Source organism: Mercenaria mercenaria, unplaced genomic scaffold, assembly GCF_021730395.1.
Source record: "Mercenaria mercenaria strain notata unplaced genomic scaffold, MADL_Memer_1 contig_4820, whole genome shotgun sequence".
Taxonomy (NCBI): Eukaryota; Metazoa; Mollusca; class Bivalvia; order Venerida; family Veneridae; genus Mercenaria; species Mercenaria mercenaria.
The window spans coordinates 19,531-41,395 of record NW_026463079.1 but is presented as its reverse complement, the minus strand read 5'-3'; the positions used below and the strand labels follow the sequence as shown (position 1 = coordinate 41,395).

Sequence of the window (21,865 nt, the reverse complement as noted above, 5' to 3'; positions counted from 1 at the left end):
GCACAGTTTTGTTTACCAAAGTAAACTTTGACCTTGATTTTGACCTTGATCTAGTCTTGAAATTTGGAACATTCAAAAATGGCTCAATGGTGGGTGCCAAGATCACTCTGTGATCTCTTATTTATGGTTTGATTTGATACAGACTTGCAAAATATCTTTAACAATGATGAATCCAGCAGGTCCAGTCATAGGTTCCTGAGTTACGGCCCCTGATTGAACCCTGAAAGAACCAAAATTTGTTAATTTTTACCTTGTGCACATGATAGAAGTGACATTTTACATGCGATTTTAACCTCACTTACACACAACTTACGTCACAATATGTTCTTAGTTCCTTTTGAAAACCAGCTAGATTCCGTCATGTGTTCTAGAGTTACTGCCCCTGAAAATTGGTAAAATTGTCTATTTTAGCCCTTTTAGCCATTTAGAGGTTTCATTATGCTTTGATTTGATACAAACTGGCACAGAATGTTTATCTTGATGATCTCTAGGCGAAGTTCAAAACTGGGTCATGAATGTGGGGTCAATAACTAGGCCACCAGGTCAAATCAAAGGAAAAGCTTGTTGACACCCTAGAGGCCACATTATTGACCCTATCTTCATGAAACTTGGTCAGAATGTTTATCTTGATAAGTCCTATGCCAAGTTAAAACTTGGTCCTGTAGGTTCAGAAACTAGCTCACCTGCTCAAATCAAAGAAAAGCTTGTAAACACTCTAGATGACTCCCAGGCCAAGTTCGAAAGGAAAAACTTTTAAAACCTTCTTGTCCAAAAGTAATGGGCCAAGGACTTTGATATCTGGTAATTGTAACATCATCTAGTGGTCCTCTACAAAGATTGTTAGAATTATCCCACTGGGGTTAAATATGGCCCCACCCAGGTAGTCACATGGTTAAATTATAGACTTATACTGGTATACTAAAGGAAAACTTTGAAAATCTTCTTGTCCAAATGACAGTGCCTAGGGCTTTGATATTTGGTATGTAGCATCATCTAGTGGTCCTCTACCAAGATTGTTCAAATTATCCCCATAGAGTCAAATAGGGCCCCACCCTGGTGGGTCATAATTATGGTTTATATAGACTTATATAGGGAAAAACTTTGAAAGTCCTCTTGTCCAAAACCACAGGGCCTAAGGGTTTTGATATTTGGTTACGTATCATCATCTATAGATCCTCTACCGATGTTGTTTAAATTATAACACTGAGGGTCAGATATATCCCCCGCTAAAGATATAGATGTGTTTAGATACCCATACAAACACAGTTATACACTACACAGGGTTCGCACAGACCTGGAAATATCATGGAAATTCACTCTGTCATGGAAATATCATGGAATTTCGAAAAGATAGATTTTATCATGAAAATATCATGGAAATCCCAAACAGATAATGGAAAATCTCGAAACTGGGCCATAATTTTTTTAATTTTCTGGTTCTCGGGAGCGCCGACCCGAATTTTTCGATATTGAAATAAAAATAAAAGTGATTTTCGTTTATTTATATTTATTTTCACCGCCGATAGTCCGGAGTGAATACAAGCGAAAATAAAATTGTTAACGGCCATTTCGTTTGTCCACGCCCTGCCGTTTTAGCGCCGCCCGTCTGCCCGAATCGCCGTCCATTTTTCTTTCTTCAGCGCCCTTTTGCCCTTTCAGCACTGCCCCTTTGAATTACCTGCCAAACATTTGTCAAAATAGCAGACGTCCCGAAAAAACTGTCACTCGATATGCAGATATGACACTCGGCGTCTTCACACAGGTGCTGTGTATTTGCCTGAGGCATGTATGCTCAGTTACGGTAATTAAAGCAATTAAGAGACGATGTCAGACCGACTGAAGCGCAAAAACAACAATTAGAGAGGTCTGCAAACTGGAAAACAATAAAACAGGAGAGAAAATTTAATTTAGAACACAGTCTGCTGTTTATTAAATGGCCAGTAATTATCGGCAATTAGCGTGAACCTCCTGTCAGTTCTGTTGTTCACAGTTTGATCTCGGTTGGAGATAATACTCGATCTTTAATTAGTATCATAATATCTATGATTTTTTATATTTCGTTCATCAAATTAATATTAAATTTATATGAAATTAAAATTCTTAAAGAAAAATAAAAAACACTCGATATTTGACGGTATGTAATGGCAGTCTTAGATTTTTGCGTGGACAGTTATCGCTGAGAGTAGTTTCCCTTTACCGAAATGGCGAAAATCTGAAATCTGAAACTTATTTTGAAGTTCGTTATTCGTCTAGATCTATACCCGTGAATACTACGCACTCACGGCTCAGGGGTGGTCGCGGGGGTCATAAATCTGCGCATTTTCACACGAGTATAAACGGAACATTATGTTCAGTAATATGATGAATGTATAATGACATTTATTGAAAATGTATTCAGATTTGCACTAGAAGAAACTTGCAGTGAATTCGAATTAAAAACCAAAAAACAAAAACAACGACAAAAAGCATTATTCCTGTTTGTTTAATAAATACATAGATCTACTGTTTGTTTTATGATTGTATTCATTATTTTTGTCTTGCAAGTTTTCTTGATTGGAAATATCACAAAATGTTAAGTTCTGCATAATGATTGTATCATACATTGTATCTTGGTGAATCTATTTAATAATTCTAATAATAATTTGCCTTAATGTCATGTAAAAGCGATACTTTACCGTATCATGGAAAATCACTGAAGATCACGGATATATCATGGAAATATCATGGAAATTGAGTAACAGAATTCTGTATGAACCCTGACTACAGTGACTACACTGTAATGAAATGTAAAAGAAATCTGAAAACTTCATTGAACTACATTGTACATAACAATTTTTTCAGCATACATAATATTTTGATGTCACGACATTGTGACATCATCACACAGTTAATGTATATTACGTTGAACAGGTAGATCTATTACATGGGTATAATTAAGTTAAAATCATGGAAAATCATCAAACAAATTAAGAAGATTTTATTGTTTCGCATGTAAGAAAATATATTTCACCCTCGTCGAACACCATAATTTACATTTTCACTCATAGCTTCGCCCCTTGTGTAAATATTGTATAATGGAATTCACTTGGTGCAATACATTAAGATCTTAATGAATTTACCGAAACAAACAAATATTGTTATTTTTTTTTATTTTCTTTAGGACACTCGAAGAGATAAGATGCAGCCAACTGATGCAGAGAAAAGTGATATAGCGCCATCAGGCAGCAATTACAGGGCACAAAAAGGTAATCTGCTATAACCTAATACACACTGGCCATAGCTTTGTCAGATAAAGTGGTTCCAACGTTGATTTTTACGGTCTTGCAAGTATGATTTAAAGGAATTTACAAATTGAATGAAAATGATTGGTGCACCTGGAGCGCAAAGGTCTCCATTTTTTAGCATAAAAATTATGTTTCCAGGAAGTCTGCCCTTACCTTTTTTCCAGATAATGCCATATTCACTGCTAGTTGAACGGAAAACTTGATTTTAGAAGGAAAAACATCCATAAGTACATTCACATGAAATTAAGTGTGCATTAATGGTAAATATGATGTTAAAACATAGATCATGGACAACATTTTATTTGAAAGATTAAAGGCCTGGCAAGTATTAGACACAGAACGGTATCCACTTGGTTGCGTTGCATAGCGACCCACTCGAAACTGTGTTACGTTAGGTTATTCAAACCGGAATAATTCTATTAAAATACACATGCTTCGTTTTAAGAGGTACCCCTTTAGGTAATAAGTGTTTTAATAATAATTTGTTCACGATAAGCACTATATGATGCGATATTGTCAAAAACTGACAAAAGATTTTGCTTCCCCCGCCGGACTGTACGGAAGTGTTTAAATAAACGGCACAAATCTCAGCTAAATGGACACGTTCTAAAAAACAGAGACATTTTCGCTCCAGGTGCTCCCATCGTTTCATTCAGTTCGCTATATAACGGGTAGAAATTCCTTTAAATCAGATTAAGAAGACCAATTTATACAATCGGCCATATTTCTCCATCTGTTCTGCATAAAATGCACATTTTCACCTTGTGACATGCCTAGCTCAAAAAGTATTTGATATAGATTCATGAAACTTTGCATGAGTCTTTATCATGATATGAACTTGCGCATCTCCTATTTTTAATCTTGGTCCGCGCCCTATTTCTAGAGTTATGGCCCCTGAAATAGTCAAAAATGCACATTTTCACCTTGTGACACGCCTAGCTCAGAAAGTATTTGATATAAATTGATGATACCTTGTATGCAGAGTCTTTATCATGATATGAACTTGCACACCTACTATTTTTCATCTGGGTCCGCCCCCTATTTCTAGAGTTATGGCCCCTGAAATAGTAAAAAAATGCACATTTTCACCTAATTATGTGCCTCACTCAGAAAGTATTTAATGTAAATTCATGAAACCCTTCTTGAGTCTTTATCATAATGTGACTTTGCACACTTGGCATTCTTCTTGAGAATTTTAGCATTTAGTACAGAGTTATGGCCCATGAAATAGTCAAAATTGTGGATTTTTTGTTTTTGATGCTCATAACTCAAAAAGTATATGGTATAGAATAGTGAATCCTTTTCATAATTTTTTTTGAGGCTATACCCCATTAAGACTGCAAACATTTGAATTATTTCCCCTTATTTGTGAAAAATGTACCAGTGTGTGTGTGTGGGGGGGGGGGGGAGGGGGGGGGGGGGGGGGGGGGGGGGGGGGGGGGGGGGGGGGCGGGGGGGGGGGGGGGGGGGGGGGGGGGGGGGGGGGGGGGGGGGGGGGGGGGGGGGGGGGGGGGGGGGGGGGGGGGGGGGGGGGGGGGGGGGGGGGGGGGGGGGGGGGGGGGGGGGGGGGGGGGGGGGGGGGGGGGGGGGGGGGGGGGGGGGGGGGGGGGGGGGGGGGGGGGGGGGGGGGGGGGGGGGGGGGGGGGGGGGGGGGGGGGTGCACACCCTGTGTCCTACAGACACATTCTAGTTGACCAAATTATGCCCCTTTCATACTTAATTTTTTGACAGTCTTCGTTTTCTGGACATAACTGTGTAACTATATAAAGTTATGACTTGAAACTCAAAATATATTTTTACCATCATCATCTGCATGTTTGGTAACAATCCCAATAACTCTGGTTTGTGTTCTTGACAGAATTATGCCCATTGGTGTATCTTCCTTTTAAAGTAGAGGTCTCTTATTGAGACATATATTCAATTTATTGTCAAATCGCCGAATAGTGGAGCACGCTGTCTAATACGTACAGCTCTTGTTATTCCCTTTAGTGTATCTCTAATATTAGAGATTTTTAATACCACTATTTGGAGAATATGGGGGCTACCCTATTCGCGTCGGCGTCGTCGTGACCTTTCTTGGTTAAAGTTTTTCGGCAACCTTTGTTTTTCTGTCACATCTTTGTTACTATTGCTTATATCCTACTGTTTCTTTACATAAACAGTGTCCAGTATACAAACAAAATATGTGTAGAGGCTGAGCCCATTATACTCAAGGTCAAGGTCACCAAGGTGTTATACTTAGGTTATTTTTAAGGTTAAAGTTTTTCGGCAACCTTTGTTTTTCTGTCATAGCTTTGTTACTGCTGCTTATATTTTACTGTAACTTTACATAAACATTATCCAGCATACCAACAAAGTATGTACAGGGGCTGGGCCCATTATACACAAGGTCAAGGTCACCAAAGTGTTATACTTGGGTTATTTTCAAGGTTGAAGTTTTTTGGCAACCTTTGTTTTTCTGTCTTATCTTTGTTACTATTGCTTATATCTTACTGTAAGTTCACATAAACATTGTTCAGTAAACAAACTATATACAGGGGCATGGCCCATTATACCCAAGGTCAAGGTCACAAAGTTGTTTTACTTGGAATTATTTTGAATTCATGTTAAATATTTTCAAAAGCTTCGTTTATAGACATATTTTTGGTACTTACAAAGATAATGACTTGAAATTAAAAATATTTCTTAATAATCATCATCTGCATGTGTGGTTACAAACCCCATAACTTTAATTGTATTTTTGACAGAATTATGCCCCTTAAAATTGTACTTAAAGTGTTTTTTGCAGTCTTCGCTTTCTGGCAATGTAAGATAAAGACTTGAAACTTAAAATGTATAGATCTTTATCATCATCATTTGCATGTATGGTAACAATCCCCATAACTCTGATTTGTATTTTTGACCAAATTATGCCCCTTTCATACTGACATACTTAAAGTTTTTAACAAACTTCGTTTTTGTGTCCCCCCCCCCATGAATGGTGGGGGCATATAGATTTAGTCTTATCCGTGCGTCTGTCCGTGTGTCCGTCCGTCCGTCCGAAGTTCGTGACGCGCCTAGCTCAAAAAGTATTTGATATAAATTCATGAAACCTTGCATGAGTCTTTATCATGATATGAACTTTTATCTCCTATTTTTCGTCTGGCTCCGCCCCCTAATTTTAGGGTTATGGCCCCTGAAATAGTCAAAAATGCACATTTTCACCTTGTGACACGCCTAGCTCAAAAAGTATTTCATATAAATTGATGAAACCTTGCATGAGTCTTTATCATGATATGAACCTTTATCTCCTATTTTTCATCTGGCTCCGCTTCCTATTTTTAGAATTATGCCCCCTGAAGTAGTCAAGAATACACATTTTCACCTTGTGACGCGCCTAGCTCAAAAAGTATTTGATATAGATTAATGAAACCTTGCATGAGTCTTTATCATGATATGAACTTTTATCTCCTATTTTTCATCTGGCTCCGCTTCCTATTTTTAGAGTTATGCTCCCTGAAGTAGTCAAAAATACACATTTTCACCTTGTGACGCGCCTAGCTCAAAAAGTATTTGATATAGATTCATGAAACCTTGCATGTATATTAATCATGATAAGAACTTGTGCACCTCCTATTTTTCATTGGGTCTGCCCCCTATTTTCAGAGTTATGGCCCCTGAAATAGTAAAAAATGCACATTTTCAACTTGTGACGCGCCTAGCTAAAAAGTATTTTATTTAGATTCATGAAACCTTGCATGTATATTAATCATGATAAGAACTTGCGCATCTCTTATTTTTAGTCTGGCTATGCCCCCTATGTTTAGAGTCATGGCCCCTGAAATAGTCAAAAATGCACATTTTCACCTTGTGATGCGCCTAGCTCAAAAAGTATTTGATATAGATTCATGAAACCTTGCATGTGTATTAATCATGATAAGAACTTGTGCACCTCCTATTTTTCATTTGGGTCTGCCTCCTATTTTCAGAGTTATAGCCCCTGAAATAGTAAAAAATGCACATTTTCACCTTGTGACGCGCCTAGCTCAAAAAGTATTTGATATAGATTCATGAAACCTTGCATGTTTATTATTCATGATAAGAACTTGCGCACCTCCTATTTTTAGTCTGGCTACGCCCCCTATTTTTAGAGTTATGGCCTCAGAAATAGTCAAAAATGCACATTTTCACCTTGTGATGCGCCTAGCTGAAAAAGTATTTGATATAAATTCATGAAACCTTGCATGTGTATTAATCATGATATGAACCTGCGCACCTCCTATTTTTCATTTGGGTCTGCCACCTATTTTCAGAGTTATGGCCCCTGAAATAGTAAAAAATGCCCATTTTCACCTTGTGACGTGCCTGGCTCAAAAGTATTTGATATAGATTCATGAAACCTTGCATGTGTATTAATCATGATATGAACTTGAGTATCGCCTATTTTTTTGTCTGGCTCCGCATCCTGTTTTCAGAGTTATGGCCCCTGAAATTGTCAAAAATGCACATTTTCACCTATTGACACCCCTAGCTCAAAAAGTATTTGATATAGATTCATGAAACCTTGCATGAGTCTTAATCATGGTTTTAACTTGCGCATCTCCTATTTTTTATTTGGTTCTGCCCCCTATTTTCAGAGTTATGGCCCCTGAAATAATCAAAAATGCTTATTTTCATCTTGTGACGCACCTAGCTCAAAAGTATGATATATAAATGGTTGAAAAGTTGCACAAGTCTTTATCATGATATAAATTTGCACACCTCTTTTTTGGGTATTCCACCGTCTATTTTTAAAGTTATAGCCCCTGAAATAGTACGAAAGTGCACATTTTCACCTAAGTATGTGCCTAGCTCAAAAAGTATTTGATGTAAATTCATGAAACCTTGCTTGAGTCTTTATCATGATGTGCCTTGCACGTTTGGCATTCTTCTTGAGAATCTTAGTGCATATTACAGAGTTATGGCCCTTGATTTAGACAAAATAATGGATTTTTTGTTTGTGATGCTCTAAGCTCAAAAAGTATAGCGTCTAGAATAATGAATCCATTGCATAAAATGTTTGTTGAGGCTATACCCCATTAAGACTGCAAACATTTGAATTATTGCCCCTTATTTGTGACAAATATACCAGTGGGGGGCACACCCTGTGTCCTACAGACACATTCTAGTTTGGACATAACTTTGGTACTATATAGGATAATGACTTGAAACTCAAAATATATCTTTATCATCATCATCTGCATGTGTGGTAGCAATCCCAATAAATCTTTAATTTGTGTTCTTGACAGAATTATGCCCCTTGATGTATCTTCTTTTTAAATTGGAGGTTTCTTATTGAGACATGTATTCATTTTACTGTCGAATTGCCGAATAGTGGAGCGCGCTGTCTTATGGACAGCTCTTGTTATATTTACCTCATTCCTCGTCCTGGGCACATATGCTAGTATTACTTATATGTGGAAGCCCAGAATGAAGTACTCCAAAGACGAGTAAAAATAATTTTTTTATCCCCCGCCGATGAAATCGGGAGGCGGGTATTGAAATGGAGTTGTCCATCCGCCCGTCAGCCCATCAGTTAGTCCGTCAGTCCATCCGTCCATCCATCTGCAGCCAGTTCTCAGTAACTACCTGGTAGAATTTCATGAAACTGGAAATAAACATGAACCAACATACTGCGATGATGCCTGTCAAGTTTTTTTTTGAGTGGTCAATTTCTCTTAGAGTTATTGCCCTTGATTTAGTGAATAATGTCTGTCTGCAGCCATTTCTCAGTAACTAGCAGGTAGAATTTTATCAAACTTGAAATAGACATGAACCAAGATACTGCGTTGATGCCCTCCAAGTTTTTTTTTCGATTGGTCAATTTCCCTTAGAGTTATTGCCCTTGATTTAATGAAAAATGCACAGAAATGTCCGTCCGCAGCCATTTCTCAGTTACTAGCAGGTAGAATTTCATCAAACTTGAAATAAATATGAACCAACATACTTAAGATGATGCCTATCATTTTCTTTTTTTATTGGTCAAATTTCCATACAGTTATTGCCCTTTAATTGTTTAAAAATCCACAGATTTGTACATAACAAACCAGTTGAAAGAATTATATCATTAAACTTCTTTCATTCTTTTCCATGAACATTTATTATAAACATGTGAAGTTGTGTATCCTCACCTCCCCCCCACGAAAAAACCCCAGTCATTTCCTGTTAATTTGATTTTGACGCCCTCCCCCCTCCCCCCCCCCCCCCCCCCCCCGGAAAAAAAACATTCATTTTCTGTTAATTTGATTTTGACTAATGAAATTATTTGCTTCTTTGTAACATTCTTAACTTTTTGCTGGATATATTTTTTTGCCTTTCCTCACCACAGAATCGTTCTGCGAGAGATACCAATTCATTGAATTTGCTTGTTTAAGTATTAATTTTTTTTTTACGTTTTATATTAAGTATTTTTAAATTTTCTTATGGTTGCCCCCCCCCCCACTTGAAAAAAAAAACCCATTCATTTTCTGTTAGTTTGATTTTGACTAATGAAATTATTTGCTTCTTTGTAACATTCTTAACTTTTTGCTGGATATATTTTTTTTGCCGTTCCTCACCACAGATCTGTTCTGTGGGGGATACCAATTCATTGAATTTGCTTGTTTAAGTATTAAGTTTTCTTTACGTTTTATATTGAGTATTTTTAAAATTTCTTATGGTTGCCATTCTTCTGTGACAAGACTGTATTGTGGGGGGTATAAGTTACTCCTGTGACAGTTCTAGTTATGTTTTACCACATTTTTTGCAACCTGTTGATGTTTAAGCCAAAATATATATTAAATGACTTGCAGGGAATGATCAAGAAATAAGTGTTGCAGAAAAGAAAGGGAATCAGAAAGATAAGGTAAGGATTTATACTCAAGTTTGCAGAAAGTTTTATTAGTTTTGTTTAATAATTCTACAACTTAAAACAATATTCACTTGAATCATGTGACAGACAATTTAATTAGCCTTTTCCAATCCTTCAAAGAGACATTCATGCATTTTGCCATCAAATAGATCCATTTTATAAGTTTTGTGTATTTTTAGTCATCTACTTGTGGAACACCAGAGGGGACTATATGATTGCCCTCCGTCTGTCCATAAATTTGGATCCTGCAATAACTCAAAAAGTTTTCAATCCAGGTTCATAAAACTTGCTTTGTGAATAGAGAGCAATTATTTAGATTATACATGTACTTATGTCTTATGCTTGTTGGTCATTTACCTTGCGAGGATGATAAACATTTGTTTGAGCATGCTCTAGGGATGGATATTCCTGTCTTTCCCTAGGGAAAAACCTTGTCTAAAATAGCGTGCACTTCGGTAACATCACATAATACTGGCACAATTATGACATCATCGACTATATAAATAATGCTTCTATTTGTCTCCATGATCTAATTTGAACATTCAGATAGGCAATAAAAATTATCAAACATGTCTGTCTGTGTAAGACAGCTGTTTTCCCAACACTCGGGACAGCTTGCTTAAAAAAAACCTCAATGCTCGGTTTTTCATTCCACACTGTCCATCGGGTAGGAAAAGACCTGTCATACACAGGCAGGCATGTAAGGTCCTTATAGTGTAACTGTACATGTAATTATTTCATACCATTAACATTTTTTCCTCACATTGCTTATAAGTTATATGTATGACTACAAATCTCTCATATAGTCAATTTTACTTTTTCATTTTAGTTATCAAACTCAAGTAGCTATAATTGTCATTTTTACTTGCCCGGTTCGAAAAAAAACAACAATAACTTGTCCCATCAAACAACCACCTTTTATCAATTACCTGTCCGGACCTTGGTTTAACTTGTCCCGGACAATTGGACAAGCTCAGTGTCTTCTAAACCGCTTTGAAGATTTTCATAAAACTAGCATCCAATATTAAAAGACAGGCTGAGTGCGCATAACCAAGGTCACTAGGTACAATGTCAAGGTCATGCCTGGAGGTGAAAGGTCAAATAGCTTATGTGTCTGTTACATATTTGCTCAGCCGCTTTGAAGACTTTCATAAAACTAGCATCAAAAAATTAGTTATCAAGACAATGTGTAAAGCACAGGCCCAGGTCACTAGGTTTAAGGTCAAGGTCACACTTGAAAGTCAAAGATTAGATATCTTAAATTTGTGTCTGCTGCAATATCTTCCTAACCACTGGAAGGATTTCCATAAAATTAGATTCAATTGTTAACCTCATCAAAGTGACATGCCAAGTGCAGAGCCCATGTCTCTAGGTCCAAGGTCATGGTCACACTTGAATAGCACAAATTTGTGTCCACTTCATATCTTCTTAACCACTGGAAGGATTTTACTAAAACTAGCATTAGTTGTTATCCTCATCAAGGAAACATGCAGAGTGCACAAACCAGGTCACTAGGTCCAATGTCAAGGTCACACTTGGAATTATATATCAAATAGCTCAAATTTATGTCCACTCTGTATCTTCTATCTAAACCATTGAAATGAGTTTCATAAAAGTAGCGTCAGTTGTTGACAACAGAGTGCACTAGGACCAAGGTCAAGGTCACACTTAAGAGGTCAATGATTAAATAGCTCAAGTTTTTGTCCACTCCATATTTTTTTTAATCACTTAAGGGTTTTCATAAAACTAGCATCAGTTGTTATCCTCATCAAGATGACATGCGAAATGCACTGCCCAGGTCATAAGGTTCAATATCAAGGTCACACTTTAAGGTCGAAGGTTATGATCACAACATTTTATTTTCCATGTAGCAAAAAGCTGTCTGGAGATATTAATCACCTGTGGTGATGGCTTTTATTTATGTAGAAATTAAATACACCAAACAACATGAATAACAAGAAATTCCATCTCATTACTACATTTATTTACATTAACCAGAATTTTCAAAAATAGGGTATGCATGGTTTTAGGGGTCACAAGGTCGAAGGATCATCAGACTAAAAGCAAATAAAAAGACAACTGAAGAACTTCTGTTCCTTAGGCAGTTCAACTTTATTAGATGTATGATTGTCTATATAGTTCAAAGGTCAAGCAGGGGTGGAGAAATCTGATTTTGATTTGCTTGTCCGTTTTTGTCATTTGCTATTTTTATACCCCCACCAAACATGTTTTGGGGGGGGGGGGGGCTATATAGGAGTCAGTTTTGTCGCGTCCCATCCTGTCGCGTCCCAAAATCTATTATCTCAGTTACTACTATATGGATTTGATTCAAACTTAAAATAAATGTATCACCTTATCACTCACATCATTTGACACAAGGTGCATAACTCTGACACCAATTTTTCATGAATTATGCCCACTTTTAATTAGAATTTAAGGTTAACTTTGATGCGTTTTCACTATATCTCAGTTATTACTATATGGATTTGATTCAAACTCAAAATAGATGTTCCACCTTATCACCCACATCATGTGACACAAGGTGTATAAATCTGACACGAATTTTTTATGGATTATGCCCCCTTTTAATTAGAATTTTAGGTTCATTTTAATGCATTTTCACTATATCTCAGTTATTACTATATGGATTTGATTCAAACTTAAAATAGATGTTTCACCTTATCACCCACATCATGTGACACAAGATGCATAACTCTGACAGCAATTTTTCATGAATTATGCCCCCTTTTGATAAGAATTTAAGGTTAATTTTGATGCGTTTTCACTATATTTCAGTTATTACTAAATGGATTTGTTTCAAACTTAAAATAGATGTTCCACCTCATCACCCACATCATGTGACACAAGGTGCATAACACTGAAACCAATTTTTCTTGAATTATGTCCCCTTTTACTTAGAATTTACTGTTAATTTTGATGTATTACCAAATTCTTAAGGGGGTCCTACCCTAAAAAGGACTGCAAAAAAGTGCCTTACCGACACATGTTACTATGGAAATCCGTTGGAATTTTCAAAATCGGACCAACAATAAAAAAGTAATGTTTTTGAGCTAGAACATAGGGAAAGGGGTCTACCGAAAATGAGACAGGCCAGGAGAAAACCCTTCGGTGGATCCTCCGGTATGACACCCTAGTGTCTAGAACCACACCCGGTTTGGACTTCCGGTCCCCATAAGGGGTCGAAGAATTTGGACCCTTCACCTATAAAAACAAGTGGGTGGGGTACGGATTACATAGGACAATCCATACGGAGTAATGTTTACATCGACACTGACCTACCTAGACGATCGCCTGATTTTCAAGATGGCGGACAAGGGGGACAACTTGCAAAATGGCGATTCGTGCCAGAAAGGATTGCTCATGCGCAAACAATAGGATATACTCGGACTTTATCATAGGATTTACTTAAAAGTGGTTCCAAAGGTGGCTCCAATGTATGTATAAGGTGATTTCGGGTCGCGTCTCGAAATCTATTATCTCAGTTATTACTAAATTGATTTTATTCAAACTTAAAAGAGATGTTCCACCTCATCACCCACATCATGTGACACAAGGTGCATAACTTTGACATCAATTTTTCTTGAATTATGTCCCCTTTTACTTAGAATTTATTGTTAATTTTGATGTATTTTCACTATATCTCATTCTGATTGGCTTAGAGCCGAAGGGAAGTAACCTTTTTAGCTCATCTGATTTTTTGAAAAAAAAATGATGAGTTATTGTCATCACTTGAGCGGTTGTCGGCGTCGGCGTCGGCGTTGCTTGGTTAAGTTTTATGTTTAGGTCAGCTTTTCTCCTAAACTATCAAAGCTATTGCTTTGAAACCTGGAATACTTGTTCACCATCATAAGCTGACCCTGTATAGCAAGAAACATAACTCCATCTTGCATTTTGCAAGATTTATGGCCCCTTTTGTACTTAGAAAATATCAGATTTCTTGGTTAAGTTTTATGTTTAGGTCAACTTTTCTCCTAAACTATCAAAGCTATTGCTTTGAAACTTGGAATACTTGTTCACCATCATAAACAGACCTGTACATCAAGAAACATAACTCCATCTTGCTTTTTGCAAGAATTATTGCCCCTTTTGGACTTAGAAAATCAGTTTTCTTGGTTAAATTTTATGTTTAGGTCAACTTTTATCCTAAACTATCAAAGCTATTGCTTTAAAACGTGCAACAGTTTTTCACCATCATAAGTGGACCCTGTACAGCAAGAAACATAACTCCATCCTGCTTTTTGCAAGAATGATGGCCCCTTTTGGACTTAGAAAATATCAGATTTCTTGGTTAAGTTTTATGTTTAGGTCAACTTTTTAGCTCACCTGAGCACAAAGTGCTCAGGGTGAGGTATTGTGATCGCTCACCGTCCGGCGTCCGTCCGTCCGTTGTACGTCCGTCTGTCCGTCCGTCCGTTGTACGTCCGTCCACACTTTCCTTTAAACAACATCTCCTCCTAAACCAACAGGCCAATTTTGATGAAACTTCACAGGGATGTTCCTTGGATGGCCCCCTTTCAAAATTGTTCAAAGCCATGGCAACCGAAAGGAAAAACTTTAAAAATCTTCTTCTCAAAAACCAGAAGCCCTAGAGCTTAGATATTTGGTTTGAAGCATTGCCTAGTGGACCTCTACCAAATTTGTTCAAATCATGACCCCGGGGTCAAAATTGACCCCGCCCCAGGAGTCACTTGATTTTACATAAGAAAATCTTAAAAAATCTTCTTCTCAAAAACCAGAAGCCTTAGAGCTTAGATATTTGACAAGTAGCATTGCCTAGTGGACCTCTACTAGAATTGTTCAAATCATGACCCCGGGGTCAAAATTGACCCCGCCCCAGGGGTCACTTGATTTTACATAGGAAAATCTTCAAAAAATTTCTAAAAATAAACCAGAAGGCTTAGAGCTTAGATATTTCACATGTAGCATTGCCTAGTGGACCTCTACAAAATTTGTTCAAATCATGGCCCCCGGGATCAAAATTGACCCCGCCCCAGGGGTCACTTGATTTTACATAGGAAAATATTAAAAAAATCTTCTTCTCAAAAACCAGAAGCCCTAGAGCTTAGATATTTGACATGTAGCATTGCCTAGTGGACCTCTACTAAAGTTGTTCAAATTATGACCCGGGGGTCAAAATTGACCCCGCCCTAGGGGTCACTTGACTTTACATAGGAAAATTTTCAAAAGTTTTCTAAAGATAAACCAGAAGGCCTAGAGCTTAGATATTTCACATGTAGCATTACCTAGTGGATCTCTACAAAATTTGTTCATATCATGACCCCCTGGGTCAAATTTGACCCCGCCCCAGGGGTCACTTGATTTAACATAGGAAAATCTTCAAAAATTTTCTAAAAATAAACTAGAAGGCCTAGAGACTAGATATTTGACATGTAGCATTGCCTAGTGGACCTCTACAAAATTTGTTCAAACCTTGTCCCCCGGGGTCAAAATTGACTCCGCCCTAGGGGTCACTTGATTTTACATAGGAAAATCTTTAAAAAAAATTCTAAAAATAAACCAGATGGCCTAGATCTTAGATATTTGACATGTAGCATTGCCTAGTAGACTTGTACAAAATTTATTCAAATCATGACCCCTGGGGTCAAATTGACCCTGCCCCATGGGGTTACTTGATTGTACATAGAAAAATCTTCAAAATTTTCTAAAAATAAACCAGAAGAGCTTAGATATTTGACATGTAGCATTGCCTAGTGGACCTCTACAAAAGTTTTCAAATCTTGTTTTTAAAGTTACTTAAAGAAAATTTCAACTATATTTTCTCATAATTCTTTTGATTGATTTCTGTTATGATCTTTTGACCTTGAAGACTTGTCCTTAAGTGCAGTGATAACAGGTGAGCGATATAGGGCCATCATGGCCCTCTTGTTCTCTTAAACCATCAAAGCTATTGCTTTAAAACTTGCAACTGTTGTTCACCATCATAAGCTGACCCTGTAAAGCAAGCAACATAACTCCATCCTGCTTTTTGCAATAATTATTGCCCCTTTTGGACTTAGAAAAATCATTTTCTTGGTTGAATATTATGTTTAAGTCAACTTTTCTCATAAACTATCAAAGCTATTGCTTTAAAACTTGCAACAGTTTTTCACCATCATAAGTGGACACTGTACATCAAGAAACATAACTCTATCCTGCTTTTTGCAAGAATGATGGCCCTTTTTAGACTTAGAAAATCATGGGTAGGACAATATTTCTATTATACAAAAAAAATCAGATGAGCGTCAGCACCCGCAAGGCGGTGCTCTTGTTTTTACTTTTGTACCGAGTTTCTTCCCCTTAAATTCCAGGAATTAGTCTATTTTTAGAAATCCTATTTTTAGATTTTCAGTATCTTAGGTATTTTTCTAACTGTTTTATTATAAGTCCTATGTAAAAAGTAAATACATTTTTCTGTAGTAACATTGGTCGGTAAGACACTTTATTGTATTCACTTTTAGTGTATCTCTTATATTAGAGATTTTTTATATTTACCTCATCCCTCATCCAGGGCACACAATTATACTAGTATTACTTATATGTGGAAGCCCAGGATGAAGTACTCCAAAGACGAGTAAACTTCTTTTTAAGTATTAAGCTTTTTTGACATTTATATGTTATTCTAAGTATTTTTAAGATTTCTTATGGTTGCCATTCTCCTGTGACAAGACCGTATGGTGGGGGTATGAGTCACTCCTGTGACAGTTCTAGTTTACTTGTCCGTATGATAGTTACATACTTAGTAAATTCTGGTCAAATATCACTTGTCTGTACAAGCTTTGGGACAACCTGGGCAATACGGACAATTGAATTTGCCGCCCCTGGTCAAGGTCACAGTGAAAGTGAGTTGGAAAAAATCTGAGTGCTACCTTTTCATGGGGCCTCAGAAGTGTGGCTGAGTGGTTAAGGTCGCTGACTTCAAATCACTTGCCCCTCACCGATGTGCATTCAAGCCTCACTCAGGGCATTTAATTCTTCATGTGAGGAAGCCATCCAGTTGACTTATGGAAGGCCGATGGTTCTACCCATGTGCCCGCTTGTAATGAAATAATGCAAGGAGGGGCACCTGGGGTCTTCTTTCACCACCAGAGCTGGAAAGTCCCCATGACCTATTATTATGTTGGTGTTAAACCCAACAATATAAATCCCCTTTTGGTATCAAGATACATGCAATCATAATGATGGGGGTAGGTCTTAAAATAATTTGATTTTCTTTACAGATATTATATATTGTTATCTATAATTATTTGTATCTTTTAGGTGTCTCGGTTGGGTAGGACGTCACCCGTCTCAGAAACAGGTAATGCATCAAAGCAATTCAATTTTCTGTGCACACCAGTACGTGTGCATCCATATCTTTGTTTTTTCACTCCAAGGTTTAAAACAGATGGCAACTTGTGTAAAATATTTACACTTGTAAATCAATATTATCTATAGTCGTATTTGAATTAGTGTAGGAGCAGTATTATCTATGTTCATATTCAAACAAACTATTATGACAGTTATTTATTATGTTATCACTTACGTATGTGGGTTTCAAACCTTGCCTGGGAGAAGGAATTCTTACATTTAAGGAAGATAGCCATCCAGCTGGCTTATGGAAGGACATTGGTTCTACCCTGATGTGCCAACCCTTGCCTGACATAATGCTAGGAAGGGCAGTTGGGATCTTCCTCCGCAGCTAGAAGCTGGAACCATCACCATATGACATAGTAGTGTAAGGTGATGTTAACACAAACAAGTGACATGTTTTACCTTATTCTCATGAAACTGTTTGTCTTTATGATCTAAGAGTTTTCTGAGGTACAAAACTAAGTCGGATCATAGAAAAGCCGTGCATATACCTAGAGGTCATATTTTATACCTTATCTTTTTAAAATCTTGTCAGAATGATTTTTAGCTCACCTGAGCAATGCTCAGGTGAGTTTTTCTGATCACTCGATGTCCGTCGTCTGTCGTCTGGCGTCTGTCGTCTGTCTGTCTGTCTGTCAACATTTAGCTTGTGTATGCGATAGAGGCTGTATTTTTTAATTGATCTTCATGAAATTTGGTCAGAATGATGACTCTGATGAAATCTAGGCCGAGTTTGAAAATGGGTCATCTGGGGTCAAAAACTAGGTCACTAGGTCAAATCAAAGAAAAACCTTGTGTATGCGATAGAGGCTGTATTTTTCAATTAATCTTTATGGATTTTGGTCAGAATGATTGCCTTGATGAAATCTAGGCCGAGTTCGAAAATGGGTTATCAGGGGTCAAAAACTAGGTCACTAGGTCAAATCAAAGAAAAAAATTGTGTATGCGATAGAGGCTGTATTTTTCAAATAATCTTCATGAATTTTGGTCAAAATGATTACCTTGATGAAATCTAGGCCGAGTTTGAAAATGGGTCATCTGAGGTCAGAAACTAGGTCACTAGGTCAAATCAAAGAAAAACCTTGTGTATGCGATAGAGGCTGTATTTTTCAATTGATCTTCATGAATTTTGGTCAGAATGATTGCCTTGATAATATCTAGGTCAGATTCAAAAATGGGTCATCTGGGGTCAAAAAGTAGGTCACTAGGTCAAATCAAAGGAAAACCTTGTGTATGCGATAGAGGCTGTATTTTCAGTTGATCTTCCTGAAATTAAGTCAAAATGACAACCTTAAATAAATCTAGGCCGAGATTGAAAATGAGTCATTTGGGGTCAAAAAATAGATCACTTAGTCAAATCAAAGAAAAACCTTGTGTATACGATAGAGGCTGCATTTTTCAATTGATCTTCATGAATTTTGGTCAGAATGATTGTCTTAATAAATTCAAGGACAAGTTTGAATATGGGTCATCTGGGGTCAAAAAATAGGTCACTAGGTCAAATCAAAGAAAAGCTTTTTGTATGCGGTAGAGGCTGTATTTTTCAATTGATCTTCCTGAAATTAGGTCAGAATGATTGTCTTAATGAAGTCTAGGTCAAATTTGAATATGGGTCATCTTGGGTCAAAAAGTAGGTCACTAGGTCAAATCAAAGAAAAACCTTGTGTATGCGATAGAGGCTGTATTTTTCAATTGATCTTCATGAAATTTGGTCAGAATTATTGCCTTGATAAAGTCTGTGTTGAATTTGATTATGTAGGTCACTAGGTCAAATCGAAGGAAACCCTTCTGAATGCGATAGAGGCTGTATTTTTCAACTGATCTTCATGAAATTTGAGATTGATTACCTTGATGAAATCTAGGCCGAGTTTGAAAATGGGTCATCTGTGGTCAAAAACTACGTCACTAGGTTAAATGAAAGCAAAACATTGTGTATGCGATAGAGGCTGTATTTTTCTACTAATCTTCATGAAATTTTGTCAGAATGATAAATTTGATGAATTCTAGGTCAAGTTTTGATATGGGTCATCTGGGTTTAAAAACTAGGTCAGTAGGTCAAATCAAGGAAAAACCTTGTGTATGCAATAGGGGCTGTATTTTTCAATTGATCTTCATGAAATTTGGTCAAAATGATAGCCTTGATGAATTCTAGGTCAAGTTCGAATATGGATCATCTGGGGTCGAAAACTAGGTCACTAGGTCAAATCAAAGAAAATACTTATTTATACTCAAGATTTTTTGCTCCAATTTTAATGATAATTGGTCAGAATATTTTTTTCCATGAAATCACTCAGTCAAACATGTTTACACTGTTATGATGTGTTATGGTGTGTTCCTCTTGTTTAGAAAAACAGATAAAATTTGAAAAAGAATTATCTGGGGTAAGCAAGTAAGTAACTGGTTAAAATGATGGGAAAACATGGTTAAAACTCGAGTCTCCATTTTTTCTACCAGATGATCAGAATATTTTGTCTGAATAAAATCAAGGTCAAATTGGATGCTTGGTCATCTGGGAAAGTCAGTGACACAGATGTTAGCATGTTGGGTACTGTTTCCAGCAGTATTGGCCTGGACATAGGGAATGTAAATACAATGTATGACACCTGCTGTGGGCTTGACTGGAAATAAGTTGATCCATTCATTCCAGGCGGGGACATAAGTTGACTACCTACTCTAAACAAGAAATACTTACCTTTTACTTTTGGAACAAGGTTTAGGTCAGGTGAACAATACAGGGCCTTCATGGCCTTTTCGTTTGTGTATATAGTTGTAACTTTGTAAATCATCTTGTAAGAAATTGCTGACCTGATTTAAAAATAACTTCACACAGCTGTGTTCCTTTGTTGACTTTGTACCAAAAGTGCTTAAAACTTTTTTCCCATACTACTTGTTAAAAAAAGTAAAACTGGTACACAAAAAGTTGATCGTCGTTATATTTGAACAGATAAAAATCTCAGGAACATGTTTTTAAAAGTTTATGAACTTTAATTTCTACATTCTGTTCGCCAAACATCTTATACCCATCATAAGCTCTAAGATTCCCGAAATGGATAATTAATATTAATAAATTAATATTTTTTCAGTTAATGCCCAAAGTATAGAGGTCCGTGTACCAGAACCGTCACTCCCAGAGAGAAGGTAAAGACTTTATTGTCTGTTTCAATATTTTCAGTAGCAGAAACAAGAATTTTCCACAAAAAAGTTTTTCACTGTCTTGCATTAACTAAGACCGCCCGCTTAGCTCAGTAGGGAGAGCATTGGTCTACAGATTGTGGGGTTGCGAGTTTGATCCCCAGGTGAGCGTATGCTCTCCGTGACAATTTGATCAAAGACATTGTGTTTGAAATCATTCATCCTCCACCTCTGATAATTCATGTGGGAAGTTGGCAGTTACTTGCGAAGAACAGGTTTTTACTGGTACAGAATCGAGGAACACTGGTCAGGGTCCTCCCCAGACCCTGTCAGACGGGCGCTGCTCCCGGCTTTAATATCATAGCGCCCGGCTATAAAATTTCAATATTGTAAATTTTCATATATACATTTTATCACCTATAAACATAACCAGCAGATAATTACCTGTTTTAATCATGCCGGGAGGCAATATCGAAAATGGTTTAGTCACGGAACGTGGTCAATCTGACTCAAGTACATCTGTTACGCCACGCTAAGGATCTGAAGACGAGCTATTGATTCTGACGACCCTTCCGCTAGCCAATGAAAAGGCTTACTTATAACATTTTGCAAGCTTAAAAAATCTATATTTAGCCTTTGTTTTTAGCTCACGTGTCACGTAGTGACAAGGTGAGCTTTTGTGATAGTCCGTCCATCCGTCGTCCATTCACAATTTCTTGTGAACAGGATAGAGACCACAGTTAGGAATCAATTTTTATCAAACTTGCACACAACTTGTATTGGCATAATATCTCGGTGCCTTTCAAAAACTGGCCAGATCTTATCATGGGTTCCAGAGTTAAGGCCCCTTAAATTTAAGGGCCAAAATTTACTATTTTTGGCTTGTGAACACGATAGAGACCACATTTTGCTATCAACATTTATCAAACTTGCACACAACTTGTATTGGCATAATATCTCGGTTCCTGTCGAAAACTGGCCAGATTCCTTCATGTGTTCTAGAGTTATGGCCCCTTAAAGGGCCAGAATTTGCTATTTTTGGCTTGTGAACACGATAGAGACAACAGTTTGCAATCAACTTTAATCAAACTTGCACACAACTTGTATTGGCATAATATCTTGGTTCTTTTCGAAATCTGGTTAGATCCTATCATGGGTTTCAGAGTTATAGTCCCTTAAAGGTCCAAAATTTGCTATTTTGGCTTTTGCA

At 37.2% G+C, this 21,865-nt stretch overlaps 1 long non-coding RNA gene across 1 annotated transcript; it reads left to right on the top strand.

The window, feature by feature from the left end:
- The first annotated feature begins 3,158 nt into the window (after nucleotides 1–3,158).
- Nucleotides 3,159–20,715, top strand: LOC128554199 (uncharacterized). Its single transcript, XR_008369548.1, has 4 exons — nucleotides 3,159–3,245; nucleotides 10,094–10,146; nucleotides 17,431–17,470; nucleotides 20,607–20,715. It is a non-coding gene; the product is annotated as an uncharacterized LOC128554199 (long non-coding RNA).
- Nucleotides 20,716–21,865: the final 1,150 nt, after the last annotated feature.